We start from the raw sequence: 26,472 nt of genomic DNA on the forward strand, positions 1-26,472 counted from the left end.
CTGATTGGTCAGAGTTTCTTTCAGAGAGTAGAAGAAAAAACAATGATGATGAAGTTATGATGTATTTTATCATAATTATAATCAACTTACTGATGTCAAATGACCAAATTATTCAATGATGACATCGTAGGAAAAAAGTATCGATATTGATATCGGTATCTGCAATACCAGAGGCTTACTTACTTGATATAGGACCAAGATCAAAAAATCCCAGTATTCCACACCTCTACCACCTGCTGGGTTTAAATGTGTTTTTTTTAAGAACCTTGCAGCAAACACACAGACACTGATAAATTTTGTCTCTAAAACTACATGTTTTGAATTCAGTTTTCCAAAAACTAAATTGAAAAGTGTTTTGGGTTGTACCACTTCCTGCCACATTTTGTTGTCACATTGCAAATCAAACATTCTGGTCTCACCGAGCAGCATTGCAAATTCAATCCTGTTTGTTGTCTTTGTTGCAGGTATAGAATGCATTTTAACTGATTTACCATGGCTGTAGCAACAGGAACCCCCAAAATATTGGCAGCTATAAATATCTGTCTGAGTGGCATGTCAAAGTGACACCTGCAGGGGGCGAACGGTGTGGGCCATCAAATGAAAAACAAAGAGGCAGCAGCAGAACAGTGACATGTAAAAAGGCTGAATTGTGAATGTAAATGATTGTGTTTACCATGCATGAGTCTCCCCTGCTTGTTATCCTCTGACAAATGTTTTGAGTGGTGAGCGGATGACATTCACTGCCTCCGGTAATCAATGGCTGGCTCTGGCGTTGCCCCTGGAATAGACTATTATAGATCACTTGCATATTCCTGAATATAAACTGCCAAACCTGCAATCTGAGTCCCGTGCGTCTCCACGTCTCTGCTGTGTAAGACAACATAATTAAACAAAGAGTAATCCTTCGTGGTGGCCAAGCCAAAGCTAAACCTTTCTCTGGTTTAATTCAGAACTGCTTTAATTAAAGTGATAAACGCTTAAATTAGCTCCGGAATATGTGGGTTTTATTTTATGCTTTAGTCTGTCTGCTGGGTGCCGACTCGTTTAAGCTCACATTTCCTGTTCAGGCCTGTTTGACTCTGATTGATTCCTCATCTTTGCGTCTTTGTTCGTCGTCCAGAGGTGAGGCTCAGATCGTTCCCAGTCAGCACCGTATTTGCCTCAACAATAACGACTCACTAAGGTTGCCAATTAGCCCTGTCAATACAAATTTCGAACCCTTTCACTATTCTGACTTTTGAACCTCTCTCCAAAGCTGATCCTCCACCCCACCAATAAACACTTGCTGATAGCAGCGCAGCCCTCCTGGGCATTCACCCAAATCTTCTATGCGAGCTAACAAATGCTGCATATGTCCGCCCATGCTGCGGACATATGCGGACATTAGAGGGGAAATTCCATTTGGTGTCAGGGGGAATGATCTATCAGAGACCCCCACGCTGCTCTTGCCATTCACAAAACACATCTCCATCGATTGCCAATGTGTTTGCTGTAAGTGCAACTGGGTTCTGCTTCACTTCACTGTACCAAGACGGCCCAAGTAACCCCTCAACTCTGCGTTGTGTAATTTTTTTAATGAAGACGAGTTTCTGGGTGAACAGGCAGTTTATTTCCTGAATGAGAACATATCGGGGTTCGAATCAGTGCAACGGCTGAGCTTCAATCAGCACACTACAACAGAGCGTTATGTTAGCTTTTAACTTAGCACATGAAGTGTTTTACAATATTCACACAACTAAAAGTACAAAAATTGGTGCCAGGCACACATCTAGTAAAAAGTCATTACACACTATTTGTCTAAGTTAGTAAAAATTATGTTTTATTATATTGCTAACACTTTTCTACTATGTGCTGAAGAATGCAACTCACCTCTCGTGCAGCTTTCACAGACTGGCACTGAGTACAGGAGCCAGCAACATATAACCAACCACACAGAGAGGGGGCGCTATCTCCCCATTGCACTGATACATATAAAGCAAGTGGGATTCTACAACTTAAACCTAAACACTGTTACATAAGGCCAATGGTACCAATGCTCCAGTGCTTCCAGCAATAAGCAAGTATTTGTCCCTTTGTGTCTTCCTCTTTAGTCTGCAGATACAGAAACGTTTGTCAGCTGTTTGGAAATCAGATTGACAGTTGATAGGAAGATTTGTGACTGACACTTCCACCTGGCCAAGATCATGCAAATATCAGCCAATCACTTAAATAACTTTCTAAGTGATCCCTGCGGTGCATATAAACATGGTAATGAGTCACATAAAACTTCAATCAATGGAGTGTTTTTAAAGTGCATCAGGATAATCACCCCATTGTTGACTACAGAGCATTTACCATCTGACTAAACACATTATCCAATATATTTTATTTTGATCAAGTTGTTTAACAAGTGTTATGCCAGAGGACATTATTTTATCACAGCACTAGAGGATAACATTTGCATTATGTCTAAGGGTGTTTTCACACCTGATAGCCTGGTGGACTAAATTACAACATTTGTGTTTTCAGTTGGTGCGGTTTGCTTTCTCAGTGCATTGTTCCGGTTCACCCCTCGCCTGTGGAGGCGCAGCACCAAGAACCACTGAAGGAAGCAACACAAAAACCTCTGAACAGGACAAAGTCCTTCTTCACAAAAAAGTAGATACAAATGGAGTGGCGTCAAATTTCAGCTACTTTGCGTTTCTTGCATTTTTTTGTGCAGCTCCCCAAACGAACCTAGAGTCTGGTTTGTTTGGGGAGCTGTACAATTGGATTAAGCCGACTACACAGGGTAAGCCTGTGTAAAAAATAACAAATTTTCTTGGGCGATAAATTGTTCCAGAAGTTATTGCGATGGACAATAAAATTGTTGTTTTGAGATATTTCTTAAGTAATATAATGGTAATGGCATAGCAATAAAGCAAAAATACATTCTGAGAAATCTATAAACTTCAAAATCTAATGAACATTTAACAGTGGAACTGAAAGACATTTTAAATATCCAAAATAAATAAACAAAACAACAGAAACAAAAAATAAATTGAACTATGAAGTCTCTGTGAACAAAACTATCCTTCAAAAAGACTTTTGTCATCTAGTTTTTGTTAGAAAAAAAAAAGATAAATCATGCCAAAGGAAGTTATTGAGTTTGTTTTAATTTATCATGCGAGTAATTGATTTATTGATTATTTTGACAGGCCTAACACAGGGTTAGTATGAATGAACCCTTAATTAAAAATAATGTAATCATTGTTCAGTCCATCTTCCAACTAACTCAAATAAAATGTATTTCCATTTTGACTTTCAAACTAAAACTCATTCTCAAGTTAAACGACCAACACCTACTGAGTTTTCTTGAGCAGTAACTAGAACCACAGACATCCTGTACAGTGGGCAAGTGAAGTTGTTAGGAAGTTTGTTGTGGGATTACACATCTTTTCTAAAGGTAGATTATGAAAAACATCTGTTTTGCGGAGCTTTAGAATGGCCTTGGGCAACAGAAACCTCTAAAGCTAGAAGAAAAAATGTTTGAGAGGAAAATGTGCACAAGTAAAAGCAATGCAAGAACTGATAAATCTAAACAAAAAGACAGGAAAAGCTGCCTCCAGTGGGCTCCCCACACCAGCTGAGCAAAACTAATCTGGCTCGTTGTCAAACATCTCTCACCAAAAGACAAAGTCCGAAGTGCTGAAATCATAAGAAACTGCTGTTCATTTACCAATAAGAGTTTCAAAGATTCCAGATAGATCAAGTGATGTTACAGTGAAACATGACATGGACGTTACGTTATGTACAAAAAGGCAGACGAAAGACTTCATGACATGTTACACTGTTTGCATAGTTATTTTAAACATCGCAGTCTTAGTGGTATACTTCCAAACCCCAGCGTTGTGTCAGAGAGGTTCGGTTCATGCCACATCGTCTCCTTTTAGCTTCAGATGTTTTCATCTGAGATGAAAGAAGGTGGCTTTGGGAAAGATGGGGTAAGATGTTTATTTGACTGCTTAAAAGCATCCAGTGACCCCTGAGCTGCTGCTGCTGCTGCAAGGCGAGTGAGGATGCAGAGGGTTGTAACAAGCAAGGAAATGAGGTCAGTGTGTGTAAGCAAGAGCAAGGTGGAGAATAACACTGATGTACCAAAGTCAGTGTGGTGTTCTCTGACTTTTGGAACAAAATGGGTGTAAAAAGCTCAAGATGAACTCACTTTGTTGAAAACTACACAGGGCTTTCAAGGTTGGTGTTACTTGATAAAGGAAGCCAAACAACACGGTCAGCACGCTTTCTGCCCCACCATGTGAAAAACCTGCACACTTCCAGTGAACAATGCTGTCTGACTGTTAACACATCCTTGAATGGTTCTGTCTCTTCTTTACTTCCATGACTGAACCATCCTGATTGGTCTTCTTCAGCTTTATGATTACATTCAGAGAATACATGTTTTTCTGGCAAAGCAACACTCTTGCATGTCTGTTTCCCTGACAACTCTTCCTGTCAGTTTGTTTCTCTCTCCCCAAGAGGTCAGATCCTTATGATCCCGACAAGATTGAAAAGCCCCAATGCTGCAATCCTTCTGAACCCATGATTGTGACTTACTGTAATGCTTTATTTCTATACTTGTGTCCATTAACCACAGAATGCGCAAATTGAAATTATGACAATACATTTGCTCAAATACGCAAATTTAAAAACAGTTTTTGTGTTAGTATGTTTTTCAGCTGGATTCAAGTAGACATATTTCATAAAACTCCAATGGAAAAACATTTTTTTGCATCACACAAGTCACATGATCAACTGCCGGATGATACTACTGATGAAATCAATGAAGAAGATGACAAGAAGCAGGAAGTAGTATTAGGATTGTGGTTTGCTTTTGTTTTGACTTTTTTTCTTTTTTTTGCTCCACCAGAGCTCTCACAGTATCACGCAGATCATAAAAAGTTATATGTCATTGCAATGGGTTGAATCCAGAACTCTACTGTTAAAAATCTGACTACATTTTCCCCAAAACGTCGCATACATATCCACTCCAACGCTTGAGTAAGACCCCGATGTCTCCTCTGGTTTACTGATAAGATGATGAGCATTAGCCATGGCTGAATTATGAATATATCTTATGCAACTGTTTACATCCATCGCTGCCATGATTTTTGATGACTGGACAAACTTATTCATGTGTGATTTTAATTTAGCTTCCTTTTTTTTTTTTTTTTTTTTTTTTTTATACTCTTTATTTAACATTTTTCATTACAATAAAACATACAACACACACACACAGAACTAGGGGCACTGATACTTAGATAAGTAGAAAGACAGAAACAAAATAATACATTACAAGATGATACACCTTGTTATGCTTCCTTGCTCTTGTACGTCAGCCATTTAGACCAGCGTTTGTTGTAAGAATGTCCTTTCATACGTAAAAGATATGTCAGTTTTTCCATGGAGTGAATCTCCTCCACGACATCTCGCCAGTGGTTCAGCTGTGGTGGGAGTTTCTTTAGCCAAGACCGTGTAATTGCTTTTTTGCTTGCAATTGACAGAACTTTAAAAAGGTACTGATCTTCTTTTTGAAACACCTTTTCGGACATCAACCCCAGCAGAAAAATTCTAGGGTCCTTGGGGATGACATACCCCAAAATTATCCCAGTAGTCTGACAGATTTCATCCCAATAAGTTGCCAACTTTGGGCAGGACCAAAATACATGAGAGTGGTTGGCGTTCTGATGGCCACACTGTCTCCAACATTGCTGTTCTTCTCCTCTATGTCTACTAGTAATTTGAGGTGTAATAAAGTATCTGATTAAGCACTTCCATCCGAATTCCTTCCATCTTTTGGAGCTAGTAGATGTCTGTTGTGTCACACACATTGAAAGCCAATCATCCTCTGTAATTATTACTCCCAATTCTCTTTCCCATTTGGACTTAATGTTCAAGGTGTTATTTCCATTAAGTTTCTGCAACCCTTTATATAGTTTGGAAACAATTTTACAAGGGAGGTGAGTATAAGCTTTCGTAAAAATGTTCACAACAGCACTACCTTCTGGAGGAACACCTTTTTTTATTTTTGTATTGTAAAAATGTCTTACCTGGAAATATTTAAATAAATCTCTGTTCTCAAGATTATAATCCCTTTTCAGTTGCTCAAACGTTTTAAAGGTGTTACCTTCTACAAACTGGCACAAAGCCACAAGTCCTCTATCTTTCCAGCCTAAAAAAGAAGAATCTAATTCTCCTGGCCGAAAGTCAGAGTTACAGGAGGGCCACATCAGGAGTCCAGTGACATCCGCCAATCTGTATCTATCAACCACTTCCTTCCAGATTAACAATGTGCCTTCAACTATACCATTCCCATTTTTGTCTGTGACTATTTTACCTCCCAGACGTGTTTGGGGTTGGGCCCCACCCTGCCTTAGTTCTATCTGTTTCCATCCGGTCTCCATTTCTGGTGAGCACCAGCAGACCATGAATCTCATCTGAGATGCATAATAGTATTCCCTCAAATTTGGAAGGCCCAGACCCCCCTGGTCCCTGTTAATTTGGAGTATTTTAAATTTTATTCTTGGTCTGGTCCCGGACCAAATAAATCTGGAGATCAACCTGTCCCAAGTATGGAACTGTGCGCTAGATATTCTAATAGGCAATGACATGAAAAGATATAAAAATCTAGGAAGCAGATTCATCCTCACTATTTCCATTCTAGCTGTGAAGTCCAACAGTAACCTTGACCAGGCTGATAAGTCTTTTTGTATGTTTTCAGTAAGGTTATCAAAGTTCAAACTAAGTAACTCATCCAAATCTTGAGAAACAAATACTCCCAGGTATTTTAGCTTTTTGGCATCCCACTTAAGTCCATAGTTCTTTCTTATGAATTTACTAGGGGAGTAGTTAATTGCCAGGACCTGTGTTTTTGTGATGTTTAGACTGTAGCCCGACAGTTGACCAAACTCCGTTAGAGCTGACATAACCTTAGGGAGCGTTATATCTGGGTTTTGGAGGTATGTGATTACATCATCTGCAAAAAGGGCAATTTTGTGTTCAGTATTTGCAAAACTAATTCCCTTTATTCCATTATCCTCTCTAATGGCCTGTGCCAAGGGTTCAATGAATATTGCAAAAAGCGATGGGCTTAGACAACAACCCTGACGGGTTCCTCTGTGTAGTTGGAAGCTGTTTGTTAGGTGCCCATTGATTTTAACCCTGGCCCGTGGTTCATCATAAAGTGACCGCAAGCACCTAATAAACTGGTTATTAAAGCCCAGGCGTTCTAGTACCTTATATAGAAAGGTCCAGTTGACCCGATCAAAGGCCTTTTCTGCGTCTAGACTAATTAATGCGGCGTTGAGACCCTGCTTTTTGGTTTGGTCTAAGATATGTAATGTTCGTCTTATGCTGTCATGAGTTTGTCTGCCTTTGATGAATCCCGTCTGGTCTTCGTGTATTAGGTCTAACAAGTAATACTCCATTCTCCGAGAAATTATTGATGTAAAAATTTTATAATCGACATTCAGGATAGAGATTGGGCGATATGATTCACAGTATTCAACATTTTTCCCCTCTTTAGGGAGGACAGATATTACAGCCTCTCTCCAAGATGGTGGGATCTCAGCTCTGCTCAATGTCCAGTTCAAAGATTCGAGCAGGACAGGAGAAAGCTCCTTCCTGAACGTCTTGTACCATTCATTTGGAAATCCATCGCTGCCTGGGCTCTTATTACTTTTCAATTGTCCAATAACTGTATCTAATTCTTTCTGCGTAATGGGAGCAGATAGAGTTTTGTTTTGGATTAGACCAAGTGAGGGTAGATCCAAAGCTGCCAAATAATCCTCAATAGCAGTTACGTTAACTGGTCCTGGAGCAGAATATAGTGTTTTAAAGTAATTTTCAAAGGTCTTGTGTATTTTATCCATGTCATAGGTTAAGTTACCAGTAGAGGATTCTCTAATTTTGGTAATCGAATGCTTCAAATGGTGTTTACGAAGTTGTCTAGCTAAGATCCGTGTAGCTTTTGGGCCTGATTCATAAAATGTTTGTTTGCAGAAACGTAATTTTTCCTCAAGTTCCTCAAGTATCATATCATTTATTTTGTTTTTAGTTTTTGTTATTTGTTCTGAAAATCCTCCATTATTAGTCATTTGCTGTTTTAATTCTAATTTCCTCAATGTTTTTTCCAATTCATCGTATTTTAACCTTTTTATTTTTTTCAGATAAGCAGTTCTAGAAATTAGTCTCCCTCTCATTACTGCCTTGACAGTGTCCCAAACTAAGGTGGGATTTACCTGCCCATTATTATTGTCCTTTACACACTCCGTTATTTCTTTTCTAATTTCCTTTGTTGTGGTTTCATTATTAAGAATGCCTATATTTAGGCGCCATAATGTTGTTTTAGGCCTATTATACAAACCGATGGTCAGATAAATAATGTTGTGGTCTGAAATATCCGATGTTCCAATTAAGCATTCCTTCACTTTAGATCTATCAATGGTGTTCATCAGAAACAGGTCAATCCTGGAGTGGACCTTGTGAGTAGAAGAGTAATGAGTAAATTCTCTTTCTTTAATATGAAGATCCCTCCAAACATCAAACAGGCCCATCTCCCTGATCAGGATATTTAGATCTTTTGACCGACCAGTTTTTTGTTTCTTATGGCTAGTTGTATCTAGGACATAATTAGGGATTGTGTTCCAGTCTCCAGCACAAATAAGAACTCCTTCACTAAATGAGATAATGGTATCAAAGAACATCTTCAAGAAAGCCCTGTCGCTCTCTGGCGGTACATATATATTAGCAATTGTGACCACAACATCATCAATTCTCCCCTTTATTATAACAAATCTGCCCTCTTTATCTCCCTTCTCAGATATCAATTCAAAGTTCAATGAATTAGAAATTAGGGTGACTACCCCCCTCTTTCTACTATTTCTACAGGAGCTATAAAACGTGTTCAGGTAACCAAATGACTTAAACTTGTCATGTTCTTGTTTAGACATGTGTGTCTCTTGTAAAAGAGCGATTTGTATCCCATCTTTCTTCAATTTAGCTAAGACCCTTTTTCTTTTCACTGGACTATTCAAACCGTTTACATTCAAGGAAGCAATTTTTAAATTATATGACAGTAATGTATAGAAATACCTTGATTGATTTGGCCCCTGAATCCAGAACACGAACAATAACAAAACCAAACAAAACAAAACAAAACAGTAACAAACTGACTTCCAAGGTGAGGAGAAGCTCCCTCTTCTCACTCATGACCCCGTTGGCAAGTCGAGGGTTAAACCTCTCGAACTGAGAGGGCCCAAAAAGGACAGTAGAAGCGCCTTTAGGAAAAAACACGTCCATCCTATTAGTCCAACGTTGAAAAAAAAAAACAACCAGTGTCCTCTCCCACCAAATAGAAAATCAGAGCCCAGTCAAAATAATGCTGCGTTATGTTATGTTATTCTGCCTATTTTCACTCGGCTATGCTCCGCTGGAAATCCTGCAGTTTGTTCTTGGCTCTCAGCGCAACCGCAGCGCCGCTGCTATCCGCCGGCTGCCAGCCCAGCCGCTCCCGGAGACTCCACTCCGCTCTGGATCCACCGTCAGCTGTTACCGGTTCCTCCGACTGGATTCCTCGTCTCTTCAGCTCGTTGTAGGCTTCCCGAGCGCTGGAATATGTGCGGGTTCCTGATTCCCAGTGGATCCTCATGTTGGTAAACGGTGTTTGGAAGCGGATGCCTTTCGCTTTGAGCGCTTTCTTGATAACGTTATATTCTCTGCGCTTCTTCACTATCTCAGGTGCATAATCGTGGTCGAAGTGAATAGTAGAAGAGCCCACCTGAATCTTGCCCTTTTTCCACACTTCTCTTAAGATCTTTTCCTTTGTGGAAAATTCCAGAAAATTGACAATAATCGCCCTCGGTGGTGAGTCGGGTGGGGGTTTAGTTGCCAGAGTGCGATGTGCGCGCTGTATGTTCAAGTCCAGGTCCTCCGGTAGTTGTAGCTGGCTTCTCAGAAACGTCTCGATATACTGTGTAGTTGAGTTCCCCTCCTTTCCCTCTGGTACCCCAAATACACGGACGTTGTTTCTTCTGGAGCGAGACTCTAAATCAAGCACCTTAAGCTGTGTTTTCCTCTGTTGTTCGATGCAGAAGCACAGCGCCTCGGTTGCCTCCTTTGCCCAGGTCTCCACTTGATGAACGCGGGCCTCCGCCTCGTCAACCCGCTCTGCCAGGCCCTGGACCTCAGTAGCAATATTGTCCAGCTTACCGTTGATCTCATGTCCCAGATGGTCAATATTTTGTTGCAGCTTTGCGTTATCACCCTTTAGAGCAGTCTTCAAATCATCGATAGCCTTAATTATTCCCTCCGAGTCCATGTTCGTTCCGGGGCTCTCAGCTTCCGAACTAGCCACGTTAGCTTGCTTCAGACACGTGTTAGCCTGAGCTACTTGGGCACTTTTATCCTGAGCTTTGGGCATTTTTGTCGATTTTTTATGGCTCGACATGTTTCTCCTTCCGTTCACAAATTATTTTATCTAAATAGTGACCAGATTAACAAGTTTTGAACGGAGTATTTTGAAATTAAGGTGGGAGAGAGGCTCTGACGCACCCGTCTACTCCATTTGCCCAGATAGGAAGCCAATTTAGCTTCCTTTTTAATGTAAACAATACAGTTGTAGAATTGTGTGTGTGGAATTGGTGGACTGACACTGGAAGAAGAGCGACAAAGATTTGTGCACATTTGTAATGGGAACAGCTAGTGTGATCCTTCGGTGGATACTTCCTCTTATCCTTCAAACTCCATCGTTACCTAAACTTGACTGTCTAACCTCTGCACACATGTTTGGTTTGTGTGAGCTCTCACCAGCAGCGGCTCTGCTGTTGTTCCTGCCCATCCTGACTCTGCTCCAATATGACAACGGAGCTTTGAGTGAACAAGATCAAACTTTAAGTGTTCTTTGCTGCAGCTGCTGTCCTGGGGGGAGAGTGTAGCTTTGGAGGAAAGACAGGAGCAATTTGTATTCCCCAACAGAGGCTACTCGACTTGTTGTCACTGTTTTATCCTGACTGAAAAAGGTTATATATAAGAGCAGAGTACTTTGGTGCATCCACTCTGGTCATTTGGGTTTGCCCACAGGCGGCGGATATTTTTTTTTTATCTTTGTTTGAGTGTGAGCACGTGCCTCTGCTGCTCTGTGTGCATCTGTCACAACAACATGCAAAGACTTTTAGCATTCCGCAACTATTCTCAGCAATCGCTTTGGTGTTTAGCTACTTTACACACCAAAGTTTGTTAGGTAAAAGCCTTTAACACATAGGAGAGAAAAAAAAAACACGCACTGTGGCTTTAGCAGGGGGTTTGTGAAGTCGGATTAATTCCACTGTGTGATTTAGCTGATATCAGGATAGGTTGATGTTGAGGGCAAGACTGAAAATAAAAGAAATTTGAGTTCTTTGAAGCCAGAATTACATGCACTATTCGCTGTACAACACAGTTTTTTTTTTTTTTTTTTCCCAAGATGGCGGCACACGCAGTTGCAGCGGCTCATTGCTCTCTCGGTCGGTGCTATGTTTGGCTGCTTGTGTAGGTGTTGATTTGTGCTCAATACTCGTCATGTCGGACAAACAAGATATACAGTCGGGACGATCTCCTGACGATCGGTGCCCGCTACGAACTAGATGTTACAGCTGATTTTCAACGCTTGTTCAATACTCTGGGGGACATAGCGAGGAGCCCCGGCGCGCCGTGGATTACCATCACAGCAGGGAGGAAGCGACGGCGGCGTAGAGAGAGAAGGCAGAAGCGGGGCTGCAGGGCCGGCGTGCTAGCTAGGCTACAGAGGCAACCACACAAACCGCCGCTCCCCAGCCTGTTTCTCTCGAACGCCAGATCCCTTGCAAACAAGATGGATGAACTGAGACTACAGGCTGCATCTCACAGCGCAGTGAAGGACAGCTGTATCCTTCTGATCATGGAGACCTGGCTGCATCCAGACGTAGCGGACTCTGCCATCGAGCGAGCAGGCTACGCAGTACAGCGCCACGACAGAACGAAGGACTCCGGTAAGAGCAGAGGAGGAGGGCTATGTGTGTACGTGAACAACACCTGGTGTACTAACACAGCAACTGTCATCAGCCATTGCTCTCCAGACCTGGAGTATGTGACGGTTAAATGCAGACCAATATACCTCCCCAGAGAGTTCACCGTAGTCATGGTAACCGGTGTGTACATCCCACCAGATGCTAATGCATTTTAAGATGCTCTCAAACTCCAGTCATCGAGGGCCACAGACCTACAGTTTTTAGATGTGCCACAGGTACAAAACACTGGAATGAAATGGCTTAATTACCTCCTCCTTGTGTAAATCAGTTCTCCGAGCTAATGACCTAATTATTCTGTTCAGGTGTGGTGCAGCAGAGGAACGTCTAAAAGTTGCACGACTGCGGCCCTCGAGGACTGGAGTTTCAGACCCCTGCACTAGACCATCAGGGACCTTTGTGACTGTTTGTAGCTAAGAAAAGTTCTGTGACGATGAATACATAGAGTGCTTTAAAGACATGATCAAAACAATGGGGCAAGTGAAAAAAGGGGTTTTTCCCTGATCGGGAATTTAACCAGGGCCATAGCAGTGAGCGCAGCGAATCCTGACAACTGGACCGTCAGGGAATTCTGTGTCTTTGAGTCTTTAGCAAAAGGATTTTGACCACAAATACCTCGGATGCTTTAAAGTCATACTCAGAAAATGGGGCTGGTGAAAAATAATTGGTTTTTCTCTGACCGGGAATCGGACCCCGGCCACGGCGGTGAGAGCGCTGAATCCTAAACACTAGACCACCACTGACCTTTGTGTGTCTGCAAAGCTTGCAAAAGGTGTTTGACAATGAATACCTTGACTGCTTTATAGACACGATCAAAATAAAGGTGCAGATGAAATAGAAGTGGACCTTCCCTGACTGGGAATCGAACCCAGGCCGCGGCGGTGAGAGCGCCGAATCCTGACCACTAGACCATCAGGGAATTTTGTGTTCCTTGAGTCTTTAGCAAAAGGATTTTGACCATAAATACCTTGAATGCTTTAAAGTCATACTCAGAAAATGGGGCTGGTGAAAAATAATTGGTTTTTCTCTGACCGGGAATCGGACCCCGGCCACGGCGGTGAGAGCGCTGAATCCTAAACACTAGACCACCACTGACGTTTGTGTGTCTGCAAAGCTTGCAAAAGGTGTTTGACAATGAATACCTTGACTGCTTTATAGACACGATCAAAATAAAGGTGCAGATGAAATAGAAGTGGACCTTCCCTGACCGGGAATCGAACCCAGGCCGCGGCGGTGAGAGCGCCGAATCCTGACCACTAGACCATCAGGGAATTTTGTGTTCTTTGAGTCTTTAGCAAAAGGATTTTGACCATAAATACCTTGAATGCTTTAAAGTCATACTCAGAAAATGGGGCTGGTGAAAAATAATTGGTTTTTCTCTGACCGGGAATCGGACCCCGGCCACGGCGGTGAGAGCGCTGAATCCTAAACACTAGACCATCAGGGAATTTTGTGTTCTTTGAGTCTTTAGCAAAAGGATTTTGACCATAAATACCTTGAATGCTTTAAAGTCATACTCAGAAAATGGGGCTGGTGAAAAATAATTGGTTTTTCTCTGACCGGGAATCGGACCCCGGCCACGGCGGTGAGAGCGCTGAATCCTAAACACTAGACCACCACTGACGTTTGTGTGTCTGCAAAGCTTGCAAAAGGTGTTTGACAATGAATACCTTGACTGCTTTATAGACACGATCAAAATAAAGGTGCAGATGAGATAGAAGTGGAACTTCCCTGACCGGGAATCGAACCCAGGCCGCGGCAGTGAAAGCGCCGAATCCTGACCACTAGACCATCAGGGAATTTTGTGTGTTTGACTCTTTAGCAAAAGTATTTTGACCACAAATACCTCGAATGCTTTAAAGTCATACTCAGAAAATGGGGCTGGTGAAAAATAACTGTTTTTGCCCTGACCGGGAATTGGACCCCGGCCGCGACGGTGAGAGCGCTGAATGCTATACACTAGACCACCACTGACCTTTGTGTGTCTGCAAAGCTTGTAAGAGGTGTTTGACAATGAATACCTTGACTGCTTTATAGACACGATCAAAATAAAGGTGCAGATGAAATAGAAGTGGAACTTCCCTGACCGGGAATCGAACCCAGGCCGCTGCAGTGAAAGCGCCGAATCCTGACCACTAGACCATGAGGGAATTTTGTGTCTTAGAGTCTTTAGCAAAAGGATTTTGACCATAAATACCTCGAATGCTTTCAAGTCATACTCAGAAAATGGGGCTGGTGAAAAATAATTGGTTTTTCTCTGACCGGGAATCGGACCCCGGCCGCGGCGGTGAGAGCGCCGAATCCTGACCACTAGACCATCAGGGAATTTTGTGTTCTTTGAGTCTTTAGCAAAAGGATTTTGACCATAAATACCTTGAATGCTTTAAAGTCATACTCAGAAAATGGGGCTGGTGAAAAATAATTGGTTTTTCTCTGACCGGGAATCGGACCCCGGCCACGGCGGTGAGAGCGCTGAATCCTAAACACTAGACCACCACTGACCTTTGTGTGTCTGCAAAGCTTGCAAAAGGTGTTTGACAATGAATACCTTGACTGCTTTATAGACACGATCAAAATAAAGGTGCAGATGAAATAGAAGTGGAACTTCCCTGACCGGGAATCGAACCCAGGCCGCGGCAGTGAAAGCGCCGAATCCTGACCACTAGACCATCAGGGAATTTTGTGTGTTTGACTCTTTAGCAAAAGTATTTTGACCACAAATACCTCGAATGCTTTAAAGTCATACTCAGAAAATGGGGCTGGTGAAAAATAACTGTTTTTGCCCTGACCGGGAATTGGACCCCGGCCGCGACGGTGAGAGCGCTGAATCCTATACACTAGACCACCACTGACCTTTGTGTGTCTGCAAAGCTTGTAAGAGGTGTTTGACAATGAATACCTTGACTGCTTTATAGACACGATCAAAATAAAGGTGCAGATGAAAAATAATTGGTTTTTCCCTGACCGGGAATCGAACCCAGGCCGCGGCAGTGAAAGCGCCGAATCCTGACCACTAGACCATCAGGGAATTTTGTGTCTTAGAGTCTTTAGCAAACGGATTTTGACCATAAATACCTTGAATGCTTTAAAGTCATACTCAGAAAATGGGGCTGGTGAAAAATAACTGTTTTTTCCCTGACCGGGAATCGGACCCCGGCCGCGGCGCTGAGAGCGCTGAATCCTATACACTAGACCACAGGTGTCAAACTCCAGTCCTCAAGGGCCGGCGTCCTGCAACTTTTAGATGTGCCTCTGCTGCACCACACCTGAATGGAATAATTGGGTCATTAGCAAGGCTCTGGAGAACTGATCTACACAAGGAGGAGGTAATTAAGCCATTTCATTCCAGTGTTTTGTACCTGTGACACTTATAAAAACTGCAGGACACCGGCCTTTGAGGACTGGAGTTTGACACCCCTGCACTAGACCATCACTGACCTTTGTGTGTCTGCAAGGCTTGCAAAAGGTGTTTGACAATGAATACGTTGACTGCTTTATAGAAACGATCAAAGTAAAGGTGCAGATGAAATAGAAGTGGACCTTCCCTGACCGGGAATCGAACCCAGGCCGCGGCGGTGAGAGCGCCGAATCCTGACCACTAGACCATCAGGGAATTTTGTGTTCCTTGAGTCTTTAGCAAAAGGATTTTGACCATAAATACCTTGAATGCTTTAAAGTCATACTCAGAAAATGGGGCTGGTGAAAAATAATTGGTTTTTCTCTGACCGGGAATCGGACCCCGGCCACGGCGGTGAGAGCGCTGAATCCTAAACACTAGACCACCACTGACCTTTGTGTGTCTGCAAAGCTTGCAAAAGGTGTTTGACAATGAATACCTTGACTGCTTTATAGACACGATCAAAATAAAGGTGCAGATGAAATAGAAGTGGACCTTCCCTGACCGGGAATCGAACCCAGGCCGCGGCGGTGAGAGCGCCGAATCCTGACCACTAGACCATCAGGGAATTTTGTGTTCTGTGAGTCTTTAGCAAAAGGATTTTGACCATAAATACCTTGAATGCTTTAAAGTCATACTCAGAAAATGGGGCTGGTGAAAAATAATTGGTTTTTCTCTGACCGGGAATCGGACCCCGGCCACGGCGGTGAGAGCGCTGAATCCTAAACACTAGACCACCACTGACGTTTATGTGTCTGCAAAGCTTGCAAAAGGTGTTTGACAATGAATACCTTGACTGCTTTATAGACACGATCAAAATAAAGGTGCAGATGAAATAGAAGTGGAACTTCCCTGACCGGGAATCGAACCCAGGCCGCGGCAGTGAAAGCGCCGAATCCTGACCACTAGACCATCAGGGAATTTTGTGTGTTTGACTCTTTAGCAAAAGTATTTTGACCACAAATACCTCGAATGCTTTAAAGTCATACTCAGAAAATGGGGCTGGTGAAAAATAACTGTTTTTGCCCTGACCGGGAATTGGACCCCGGCCGCGACGGTGAGAGCGCTGAATCCTATACACTAGACCACCACTGACCTTTGTGTGTCTGCAAAGCTTGTAAGAGGTGTTTGACAATGAATACCTTGACTGCTTTATAGACACGATCAAAATAAAGGTGCAGATGAAAAATAATTGGTTTTTCCCTGACCGGGAATCGAACCCAGGCCGCGGCAGTGAAAGCGCCGAATCCTGACCACTAGACCATCAGGGAATTTTGTGTCTTAGAGTCTTTAGCAAACGGATTTTGACCATAAATACCTTGAATGCTTTAAAGTCATACTCAGAAAATGGGGCTGGTGAAAAATAACTGTTTTTTCCCTGACCGGGAATCGGACCCCGGCCGCGGCGCTGAGAGCGCTGAATCCTATACACTAGACCACAGGTGTCAAACTCCAGTCCTCAAGGGCCGGCGTCCTGCAACTTTTAGATGTGCCTCTGCTGCACCACACCTGAATGGAATAATTGGGTCATTAGCAAGGCTCTGGAGAACTGATCTACACAAGGAGGAGGTAATTAAGCCATTTCATTCCAGTGTTTTGTACCTGTGACACTTATAAAAACTGCAGGACACCGGCCTTTGAGGACTGGAGTTTGACACCCCTGCACTAGACCATCACTGACCTTTGTGTGTCTGCAAGGCTTGCAAAAGGTGTTTGACAATGAATACGTTGACTGCTTTATAGAAACGATCAAAGTAAAGGTGCAGATGAAATAGAAGTGGACCTTCCCTGACCGGGAATCGAACCCAGGCCGCGGCGGTGAGAGCGCCGAATCCTGACCACTAGACCATCAGGGAATTTTGTGTTCCTTGAGTCTTTAGCAAAAGGATTTTGACCATAAATACCTTGAATGCTTTAAAGTCATACTCAGAAAATGGGGCTGGTGAAAAATAATTGGTTTTTCTCTGACCGGGAATCGGACCCCGGCCACGGCGGTGAGAGCGCTGAATCCTAAACACTAGACCACCACTGACCTTTGTGTGTCTGCAAAGCTTGCAAAAGGTGTTTGACAATGAATACCTTGACTGCTTTATAGACACGATCAAAATAAAGGTGCAGATGAAATAGAAGTGGAACTTCCCTGACCGGGAATCGAACCCAGGCCGCGGCAGTGAAAGCGCCGAATCCTGACCACTAGACCATCAGGGAATTTTGTGTGTTTGACTCTTTAGCAAAAGTATTTTGACCACAAATACCTCGAATGCTTTAAAGTCATGCTCAGAAAATGGGGCTGGTGAAAAATAATTGGTTTTTCTCTGACCGGGAATCGGACCCCGGCCGCGACGGTGAGAGCGCTGAATCCTATACACTAGACCATCACTGACCTTTGTGTGTCTGCAAAGCTTGCAAAAGGTGTTTGACAATGAGTACGTTGACTGCTTTATAGAAACGATCAAAGCAAAAGTGCAGATGAAATTGAAGTGGACCTTCCCTCACCGGGAATCGAACCCAGGCCGCGGCGGTGAGAGCGCCGAATACTGACCACTAGACCATCAGGGAATTTTGTGTTCCTTGAGTCTTTAGCAAAAGGATTTTGACCATAAATACCTTGAATGCTTTACAGTCATACTCAGAAAATGGGGCTGGTGAAAAATAATTGGTTTTTCTCTGACCGGGAATCGGACCCCGGCCACGGCAGTGAGAGCGCTGAATCCTAAACACTAGACCACCACTGACCTTTGTGTGTCTGCAAAGCTTGCAAAAGGTGTTTGACAATGAATACGTTGACTGCTTTATAGACACGATCAAAATAAAGGTGCAGATGAAATAGAAGTGGAACTTCCCTGACCGGGAATCGAAACCAGGCCGCGGCGGTGAAAGCGCCGAATCCTGACCACTAGACCATCAGGGAATTTTGTGTGTTTGACTCTTTAGCAAAAGGATTTTGACCACAAATACCTCGAATGCTTTAAAGTGATACTCAGAAAATGTGGCTGGTGAAAAATAACTGTTTTTGCCCTGACCGGGAATCGGACCCCGGCCGCGACGGTGAGAGCGCTGAATCCTATACACTAGACCACAGGTGTCAAACTCCAGTCCTCAAGGGCCGGCGTCCTGCAACTTTTAAATGTGCCTCTGCTGCACCACACCTGAATGGAATAATTGGGTCATTAGCAAGGCTCTGGAGAACTGATCTACACAAGGAGGAGGTAATTAAGCCATTTCATTCCAGTGTTTTGTACCTGTGACACTTATAAAAACTGCAGGACACCGGCCCTTGAGGACTGGAGTTTGACACCCCTGCACTAGACCATCACTGACCTTTGTGTGTCTGCAAGGCTTGCAAAAGGTGTTTGACAATGAATACGTTGACTGCTTTATAGAAACGATCAAAGCAAAGGTGCAGATGAAATAGAAGTGGACCTTGCCTGACCGGGAATCGAACCCAGGCCGCGGCGCTGAGAGCGCCGAATCCTGACCACTAGACTATCAGGGAATTTTGTGTTCCTTGAGTCTTTAGCAAAAGGATTTTGACCATAAATACCTTGAATGCTTTAAAGTCATACTCAGAAAATGGGGCTGGTGAAAAATAATTGGTTTTTCTCTGACCGGGAATCGGACCCCGGCCACGGCGGTGAGAGCGCTGAATCCTAAACACTAGACCACCACTGACCTTTGTGTGTCTGCAAAGCTTGCAAAAGGTGTTTGACAATGAATACCTTGACTGCTTTATAGACACGATCAAAGCAAAGGTGCAGATGAAATAGAAGTGGACCTTCCCTCACCGGGAATCGAACCCAGGCCGCGGCGGTGAGAACGCCAAATCCTGACCACTAGACCATCAGGGAATTTTGTGTTCCTTGAGTCTTTAGAAAAAGGATTTTGACCATAAATACCTTGAATGCTTTAAAGTCATACTCAGAAAATGGGGCAGGTGAAAAATAATTGGTTTTTCTCTGACCGGGAATCGGACCCCGGCCACGGCGGTGAGAGCGCTGAATCCTAAACACTAGACCACCACTGACCTTTGTGTGTCTGCAAAGCTTGCAAAAGGTGTTTGACAATGAATACGTTGACTGCTTTATAGACACGATCAAAATAAAGGTGCAGATGAAATAGAAGTGGAAGTTCCCTGACCGGGAATCGAACCCAGGTCGCGGCGGTGAAAGCGCCGAATCCTGACCACTAGACCATCAGGGAATTTTGTGTGTTTGACTCTTTAGCAAAAGGATTTTGACCACAAATACTTCGAATGCTTTAAAGTCATGCTCAGAAAATGGGGCTGGTGAAAAATAATTGGCTTTTCTCTGACCGGGAATCGGACCCCGGCCGCGACGGTGAGAGCGCTGAATCCTATACACTAGACCATCACTGACCTTTGTGTGTCTGCAAAGCTTGCAAAAGGTGTTTGACAATGAATACGTTGACTGCTTTATAGAAACGATCAAAGCAAAAGTGCAGATGAAATTGAAGTGGACTTTACCTGACCGGGAATCGAACCCAGGCTGCGGCGGTGAGAGCGCCGAATCCTGACCACTAGACCATCAGGGAGTTTTGTGTGTTGGACTCTTTAGCAAAAGGATTTTGACCACAAATACCTCGAATGCTTTAAAGTCATACTCAGAAAATGGGGCTGGTGAAAAATAACTGTTTTTTCCCTGACCGGGAATCGGACCCCGGCCGCGGCGCTGAGAGCGCTGAATCCTATACACTAGACCATCACTGACCTTTGTGTGTCTTCAAGGCTTGCAAAAGGTGTTTGACAATGAATACGTTGACTGCTTTATATACACGATCAAAATAAAGGTGCAGATGAAATAGAAGTGGAAATTCCCTGACCGGGTATCGAACCCAGGCCACTGCAGTGAAAGCGCCGAATCCTGACCACTAGACCATCAGGGAATTGTGTGTCTTAGAGCCTTTAGCAAAAGGATTTTGACCATAAATACCTCGAATGCTTTAAAGTCATACTCAGAAAATGGGGCTGGTGAAAAATAACTGTTTTTTCCCTGACCGGGAATCGGACCCCGGCCGCGGCGCTGAGAGCGCTGAATCCTATACACTAGACCACAGGTGTCAAACTCCAGTCCTCAAGGGCCGGCGTCCTGCAACTTTTAAATGTGCCTCTGCTGCACCACACCTGAATGGAATAATTGGGTCATTAGCAAGGCTCTGGAGAACTGATCTACACAAGGAGGAGGTAATTAAGCCATTTCATTCCAGTGTTTTGTACCTGTGACACTTATAAAAACTGCAGGACACCAGCCCTTGAGGACTGGAGTTTGACACCCCTGCACTAGACCATCACTGACCTTTGTGTGTCTGCAAGGCTTGCAAAAGGTGTTTGACAATGAATACGTTGACTGCTTTATAGAAACGATCAAAGGAAAGGTGCAGATGAAATAGAAGTGGACCTTCGCTGACAGGGAATCGAACACAGGCCGCGGCGGTGAGAGCGCCGAATCCTGACCACTGGACCATCAGGGAATTTTGTGTTCCTTGAGTCTTTAGCAAAAGGATTTTGACCATAAATACCTTGAATGCTTTAAAGTCATACTCAGAAAATGGGGCTGGTGAAAAATAATTGGTTTTTCTCTGACCGGGAATCGGACCCCGGCCACGGCGGTGAGAGCGCTGAATCCTAAACACTAGACCACCACTGACCTTTGTGTGTCTGCAAAGCTTGCAAAAGGTGTTTGACAATGAATACGTTGACTGCTTTATAGACACGATCAAAATAAAGGTGCAGATGAAATAGAAGTGGAACTTCCCTGACCGGGAATCGAACCCAGGCCGCGGCGGTGAAATCGCCGAATCCTGACCACTAGACCATGAGGGAATTTTGTGTGTTTGACTCTTTCGCAAAAGGATTTTGACCACAAATACCTTGAATGCTTTAAAGTGATACTCAGAAAATGGGGCTGGTGAAAAATAACTGTTTTTGCCCTGACCGGGAATCGGACCCCGGCCGCGGCGCTGAGAACGCTGAATCCTATACACTAGACCACAGGTGTCAAACTCCAGTCCTCAAGGGCCGGCGTCCTGCAACTTTTAGATGTGCCTCTGCTGCACCACACCTGAATGGAATAATTGGGTCATTAGCAAGGCTCTGGAGAACTGATCTACACAAGGAGGAGGTAATTAAGCCATTTCATTCCAGTGTTTTGTACCTGTGACACTTATAAAAACTGCAGGACACCGGCCCTTGAGGACTGGAGTTTGACACCCCTGCACTAGACCATCACTGACCTTTGTGTGTCTGCAAGGCTTGAAATGGTGTTTGACAATGAATACGTTGACTGCTTTATAGAAACGATCAAAGCAAAGGTGCAGATGAAATAGAAGTGGACCTTCCCTGACCGGGAATCGAACCCAGGCCGCGGCGGTGAGAGCGCCGAATCCTGACCACTAGACTATCAGGGAATTTTGTGTTCCTTGAGTCTTTAGCAAAAGGATTTTGACCATAAATACCTTGAATGCTTTAAAGTCATACTCAGAAAATGGGGCTGGTGAAAAATAATTGGTTTTTCTCTGACCGGGAATCGGACCCCGGCCGCGACGGTGAGAGCGCTGAATCCTATACACTAGACCATCACTGACCTTTGTGTGCCTGCAAAGCTTGCAAAAGGTGTTTGACAATGAATACATTGACTGCTTTATAGACACGATCAAAATAAAGGTGCAGATGAAATAGAAGTGGAACTTCCCTGACCGGGAATCGAACCCAGGCCGCGACGGTGAGAGCGCCGAATCCTGACCACTAGACCATCAGGGAATTTTGTGTTCCTTGAGTCTTTAGCAAAAGCATTTTGACCATAAATACCTTGAATGCTTTAACGTCATACTCAGAAAATGGGGCTGGTGAAAAATAATTGGTTTTTCTCTGACCGGGAATCGGACCCCGGCCACGGCGGTGAGAGCGCTGAATCCTAAACACTAGACCACCACTGACCTTTGTGTGTCTGCAAAGCTTGCAAAAGGTGTTTGACAATGAATACCTTGACTGCTTTATAGACACGATCAAAAAAAATGTGCAGATGAAATAGAACTTCCCTGACCGGGAATCGAACCCAGGCCGCGGCTGTGAAAGCGTCGAATCCTGACCACTAGACCATCAGGGAATTTTGTGTCTTTGAGTCTTTAGCAAAAGGATTTTGACCATAAATACCTCGAATGCTTTAAAGTCATACTCAGAAAATGGGGCTGGTGAAAAATAACTGTTTTTTCCCTGACCGGGAATCGGACCCCGGCCGCGACGGTGAGAGCGCTGAATCCTATACACTAGACCAGGGGTGGGCAACTCCAGGCCTCGAGGGCCGGCCTCCTGCAACTTTTAGATGTATCTCTACTTCAACACACCTGGGTCAAATAATGAGGTCATTAGCAGGACTCTGGAGAACTTGACTGCACTGAGGAGGTGATTCAGCTGTTGGATTCAATGTGTTGGACCAGGGAGACATCTAAGAGTTGCAGGACACCGGACCTCGAGGACCAGGATTGCCCACCCCTGCACTAGACCATCACTGACCTTTGTGTGTCTGCAAAGCTTGTAAGAGGTGTTTGACAATGAATACCTTGACTGCTTTATAGACACGATCAAAAGAAAGGTGCAGATGAAATAGAAGTGGAATTTCCCTGACCGGGAATCGAACCCAGGATGCTGCAGTGAACGCGCCGAATCCTGACCACTAGACCATGAGGGAATGTTGTGTCTTTGAGTCTTTAGCAAAAGGATTTTGACCATAAATACCTCGAATGCTTTAAAGTCATACTCAGAAAATGGGGCTGGTGAAAAATAACTGTTTTTTCCCTGACCGGGAATCGGACCCCGGCCGCGTCGCTGAGAGCGCTGAATCCTATACACTAGACCATCACTGACCTTTGTGTGTCTGCAAGGCTTGCAAAAGGTGTTTGACAATGAATACGTTGACTGCTTTATAGAAACTATCAAAGCGAAGGTGCAGATGAAATAGAAGTGGACCTTCCCTGATCCGGAATCGAATCCAGGCCGCGGCGGTGAGAGCACCGAATCCTGACCACTAGACCATCAGGGAATTTTGTGTCTTAGAGTCTTTAGCAAAAGGATTTTGACCATAAATACCTCGAATGCTTTAAAGTCATACTCAGAAAATGGGGCTGGTGAAAAATAATTGGTTTTTCTCTGACCGGGAATCGGACCCCGGCCACGGCGCTGAGAGCGCTGAATCCTATACACTAGACCACCACTGACCTTTGTGTGTCTGCAAAGCTTGTAAGAGGTGTTTGACAATGAATACCTTGACTGCTTTATAGACACGATCAAAATAAAGGTGCAGATGAAATAGATGTGCAACTTCCCTGACCGGGAATCGAACCCAGGCCGCGGCGTTGAGAGCGCCGAATCCTGACCACTAGACCATCAGGGAATTTTGTGTTCCTTGAGTCTTTAGCAAAAGGATTTTGACCATAAATACCTTGAATGCTTTAAAGTCATAGTCAGAAAATGGGGCTGGTGAAAAATAATTGGTTTTTCTCTGACCGGGAATCGGACCCCGGCCACAGCGGTGAGAGCGCTGAATCCTATACACTAGACCACCACTGACATTTGTGTGTCTGCAAAGCTTGCAAAAGGTGTTTGACAATGAATACGTTGACTGCTTTATAGACACGATCAAAATAAAGGTGCAGATGAAATAGAAGTGGACCTTCCCTGACCGGGAATCGAACCCAGACCGCAGCGGTGAGAGCGCCGAATCCTGACCACTAGACCATCAGGGAATTTTGTGTGTTTGACTCTTTAGCAAAAGGATTTTGACCACAAATACCTCGAATGCTTTAAAGTCATACTCAGAAAATGGGGCTGGTGAAAAATAATTGGTTTTTCTCTGACCGGGAATCGGACCCCGGCCGCGACGGTGAGAGCGCTGAATCCTATACACTAGACCACAGGTGTCAAACTCCAGTCCTCAAGGGCCGGCGTCCTGCAACTTTTAAATGTGCCTCTGCTGCACCACACCTGAATGGAATAATTGGGTCATTAGCAAGGCTCTGGAGAACTGATCTACACAAGGAGGAGGTAATTAAGCCATTTCATTCCAGTGTTTTGTACCTGTGACACTTATAAAAACTGCAGGACACCAGCCCTTGAGGACTGGAGTTTGACACCCCTGCACTAGACCATCACTGACCTTTGTGTGTCTGCAAGGCTTGCAAAAGGTGTTTGACAATGAATACGTTGACTGCTTTATAGAAACGATCAAAGGAAAGGTGCAGATGAAATAGAAGTGGACCTTCGCTGAGAGGGAATCGAACACAGGCCGCGGCGGTGAGAGCGCCGAATCCTGACCACTAGACCATCAGGGAATTTTGTGTTCCTTGAGTCTTTAGCAAAAGGATTTTGACCATAAATACCTTGAATGCTTTAAAGTCATACTCAGAAAATGGGGCTGGTGAAAAATAATTGGTTTTTCTCTGACCGGGAATCGGACCCCGGCCACGGCGGTGAGAGCGCTGAATCCTAAACACTAGACCACCACTGACCTTTGTGTGTCTGCAAAGCTTGCAAAAGGTGTTTGACAATGAATACCTTGACTGCTTTATAGACACGATCAAAATAAAGGTGCAGATGAAATAGAAGTGGAACTTCCCTGACCGGGAATCGAACCCAGGCCGCGGCGGTGAAATCGCCTAATCCTGACCACTAGACCATGAGGGAATTTTGTGTGTTTGACTCTTTAGCAAAAGGATTTTGACCACAAATACCTCGAATGCCTTAAAGTGATACTCAGAAAATGGGGCTGGTGAAAAATAACTGTTTTTGCCCTGACCGGGAATCGGACCCCGGCCGCGGCGCTGAGAGCGCTGAATCCTATACACTAGACCACAGGTGTCAAACTCCAGTCCTCAAGGGCCGGCGTCCTGCAACTTTTAGATGTGCCTCTGCTGCACCACACCTGAATGGAATAATTGGGTCATTAGCAAGGCTCTGGAGAACTGATCTACACAAGGAGGAGGTAATTAAGCCATTTCATTCCAGTGTTTTGTACCTGTGACACTTATAAAAACTGCAGGACACCGGCCCTTGAGGACTGGAGTTTGACACCCCTGCACTAGACCATCACTGACCTTTGTGTGTCTGCAAGGCTTGAAATGGTGTTTGACAATGAATACCTTGACTGCTTTATAGAAACTTTCAAAGCAAAGTTGCAGATGAAATAGAAGTGGACCTTCCCTGACCGGGAATCGAACCCAGGCCGCGGCGGTGAGAGCGCCGAATCCTGACCACTAGACCATCAGGGAATTTTGTGTTCCTTGAGTCTTTAGCAAAAGGATTTTGACCATAAATACCTTGAATGCTTTAAAGTCATACTCAGAAAATGGGGCTGGTGAAAAATAATTGGTTTTTCTCTGACCGGGAATCGGACCCCGGCCACGGCGGTGAGAGCGCTGAATCCTAAACACTAGACCACCACTGACCTTTGTGTGTCTGCAAAGCTTGCAAAAGGTGTTTGACAATGAATACCTTGACTGCTTTATAGACACGATCAAAATAAAGGTGCAGATGAAATAGAAGTGGAACTTCCCTGACCGGGAATCGAACCCAGGCCGCGGCGGTGAAATCGCCTAATCCTGACCACTAGACCATGAGGGAATTTTGTGTGTTTGACTCTTTAGCAAAAGGATTTTGACCACAAATACCTCGAATGCCTTAAAGTGATACTCAGAAAATGGGGCTGGTGAAAAATAACTGTTTTTGCCCTGACCGGGAATCGGACCCCGGCCGCGGCGCTGAGAGCGCTGAATCCTATACACTAGACCACAGGTGTCAAACTCCAGTCCTCAAGGGCCGGCGTCCTGCAACTTTTAGATGTGCCTCTGCTGCACCACACCTGAATGGAATAATTGGGTCATTAGCAAGGCTCTGGAGAACTGATCTACACAAGGAGGAGGTAATTAAGCCATTTCATTCCAGTGTTTTGTACCTGTGACACTTATAAAAACTGCAGGACACCGGCCCTTGAGGACTGGAGTTTGACACCC

The 26,472-nt window shown here is 44.1% G+C and overlaps 28 non-coding genes across 28 annotated transcripts; all 28 read right to left on the reverse strand.

Moving 5' to 3' along the window:
• Positions 1–12,903: 12,903 nt before the first annotated feature.
• On the reverse strand, positions 12,904–12,975 carry trnae-cuc. The gene has a single exon. It is a non-coding gene; the product is annotated as a tRNA-Glu (tRNA).
• Positions 12,976–13,255: 280 nt separating this feature from the next.
• On the reverse strand, positions 13,256–13,327 carry trnae-cuc. The gene has a single exon. It is a non-coding gene; the product is annotated as a tRNA-Glu (tRNA).
• Positions 13,328–13,783: 456 nt separating this feature from the next.
• On the reverse strand, positions 13,784–13,855 carry trnae-uuc. Its single transcript has one exon. It is a non-coding gene; the product is annotated as a tRNA-Glu (tRNA).
• Positions 13,856–14,134: 279 nt separating this feature from the next.
• On the reverse strand, positions 14,135–14,206 carry trnae-uuc. The gene has a single exon. It is a non-coding gene; the product is annotated as a tRNA-Glu (tRNA).
• Positions 14,207–14,309: 103 nt separating this feature from the next.
• On the reverse strand, positions 14,310–14,381 carry trnae-cuc. Its single transcript has one exon. It is a non-coding gene; the product is annotated as a tRNA-Glu (tRNA).
• A 280-nt stretch (positions 14,382–14,661) lies between these two features.
• Positions 14,662–14,733, reverse strand: trnae-uuc. The gene has a single exon. It is a non-coding gene; the product is annotated as a tRNA-Glu (tRNA).
• Positions 14,734–15,012: 279 nt separating this feature from the next.
• trnae-uuc lies at positions 15,013–15,084 on the reverse strand. The gene has a single exon. It is a non-coding gene; the product is annotated as a tRNA-Glu (tRNA).
• A 513-nt stretch (positions 15,085–15,597) lies between these two features.
• trnae-cuc lies at positions 15,598–15,669 on the reverse strand. Its single transcript has one exon. It is a non-coding gene; the product is annotated as a tRNA-Glu (tRNA).
• A 280-nt stretch (positions 15,670–15,949) lies between these two features.
• On the reverse strand, positions 15,950–16,021 carry trnae-cuc. The gene has a single exon. It is a non-coding gene; the product is annotated as a tRNA-Glu (tRNA).
• Positions 16,022–16,301: 280 nt separating this feature from the next.
• Positions 16,302–16,373, reverse strand: trnae-uuc. Its single transcript has one exon. It is a non-coding gene; the product is annotated as a tRNA-Glu (tRNA).
• A 279-nt stretch (positions 16,374–16,652) lies between these two features.
• On the reverse strand, positions 16,653–16,724 carry trnae-uuc. Its single transcript has one exon. It is a non-coding gene; the product is annotated as a tRNA-Glu (tRNA).
• A 513-nt stretch (positions 16,725–17,237) lies between these two features.
• On the reverse strand, positions 17,238–17,309 carry trnae-cuc. Its single transcript has one exon. It is a non-coding gene; the product is annotated as a tRNA-Glu (tRNA).
• A 280-nt stretch (positions 17,310–17,589) lies between these two features.
• trnae-uuc lies at positions 17,590–17,661 on the reverse strand. The gene has a single exon. It is a non-coding gene; the product is annotated as a tRNA-Glu (tRNA).
• Positions 17,662–17,940: 279 nt separating this feature from the next.
• trnae-cuc lies at positions 17,941–18,012 on the reverse strand. Its single transcript has one exon. It is a non-coding gene; the product is annotated as a tRNA-Glu (tRNA).
• Positions 18,013–18,292: 280 nt separating this feature from the next.
• trnae-uuc lies at positions 18,293–18,364 on the reverse strand. Its single transcript has one exon. It is a non-coding gene; the product is annotated as a tRNA-Glu (tRNA).
• A 513-nt stretch (positions 18,365–18,877) lies between these two features.
• On the reverse strand, positions 18,878–18,949 carry trnae-cuc. Its single transcript has one exon. It is a non-coding gene; the product is annotated as a tRNA-Glu (tRNA).
• A 280-nt stretch (positions 18,950–19,229) lies between these two features.
• trnae-cuc lies at positions 19,230–19,301 on the reverse strand. The gene has a single exon. It is a non-coding gene; the product is annotated as a tRNA-Glu (tRNA).
• A 280-nt stretch (positions 19,302–19,581) lies between these two features.
• trnae-uuc lies at positions 19,582–19,653 on the reverse strand. Its single transcript has one exon. It is a non-coding gene; the product is annotated as a tRNA-Glu (tRNA).
• Positions 19,654–19,932: 279 nt separating this feature from the next.
• On the reverse strand, positions 19,933–20,004 carry trnae-cuc. Its single transcript has one exon. It is a non-coding gene; the product is annotated as a tRNA-Glu (tRNA).
• A 279-nt stretch (positions 20,005–20,283) lies between these two features.
• trnae-uuc lies at positions 20,284–20,355 on the reverse strand. The gene has a single exon. It is a non-coding gene; the product is annotated as a tRNA-Glu (tRNA).
• A 513-nt stretch (positions 20,356–20,868) lies between these two features.
• On the reverse strand, positions 20,869–20,940 carry trnae-cuc. The gene has a single exon. It is a non-coding gene; the product is annotated as a tRNA-Glu (tRNA).
• A 280-nt stretch (positions 20,941–21,220) lies between these two features.
• Positions 21,221–21,292, reverse strand: trnae-uuc. The gene has a single exon. It is a non-coding gene; the product is annotated as a tRNA-Glu (tRNA).
• Positions 21,293–21,804: 512 nt separating this feature from the next.
• trnae-cuc lies at positions 21,805–21,876 on the reverse strand. The gene has a single exon. It is a non-coding gene; the product is annotated as a tRNA-Glu (tRNA).
• A 280-nt stretch (positions 21,877–22,156) lies between these two features.
• trnae-cuc lies at positions 22,157–22,228 on the reverse strand. Its single transcript has one exon. It is a non-coding gene; the product is annotated as a tRNA-Glu (tRNA).
• Positions 22,229–22,502: 274 nt separating this feature from the next.
• Positions 22,503–22,574, reverse strand: trnae-uuc. The gene has a single exon. It is a non-coding gene; the product is annotated as a tRNA-Glu (tRNA).
• Positions 22,575–23,786: 1,212 nt separating this feature from the next.
• On the reverse strand, positions 23,787–23,858 carry trnae-cuc. The gene has a single exon. It is a non-coding gene; the product is annotated as a tRNA-Glu (tRNA).
• A 280-nt stretch (positions 23,859–24,138) lies between these two features.
• trnae-cuc lies at positions 24,139–24,210 on the reverse strand. The gene has a single exon. It is a non-coding gene; the product is annotated as a tRNA-Glu (tRNA).
• A 1,449-nt stretch (positions 24,211–25,659) lies between these two features.
• trnae-cuc lies at positions 25,660–25,731 on the reverse strand. Its single transcript has one exon. It is a non-coding gene; the product is annotated as a tRNA-Glu (tRNA).
• Positions 25,732–26,472: the final 741 nt, after the last annotated feature.

This window comes from Xiphophorus maculatus, chromosome 23 (genome assembly GCF_002775205.1).
Source record: "Xiphophorus maculatus strain JP 163 A chromosome 23, X_maculatus-5.0-male, whole genome shotgun sequence".
Classification (NCBI taxonomy): Eukaryota; Metazoa; Chordata; class Actinopteri; order Cyprinodontiformes; family Poeciliidae; genus Xiphophorus; species Xiphophorus maculatus.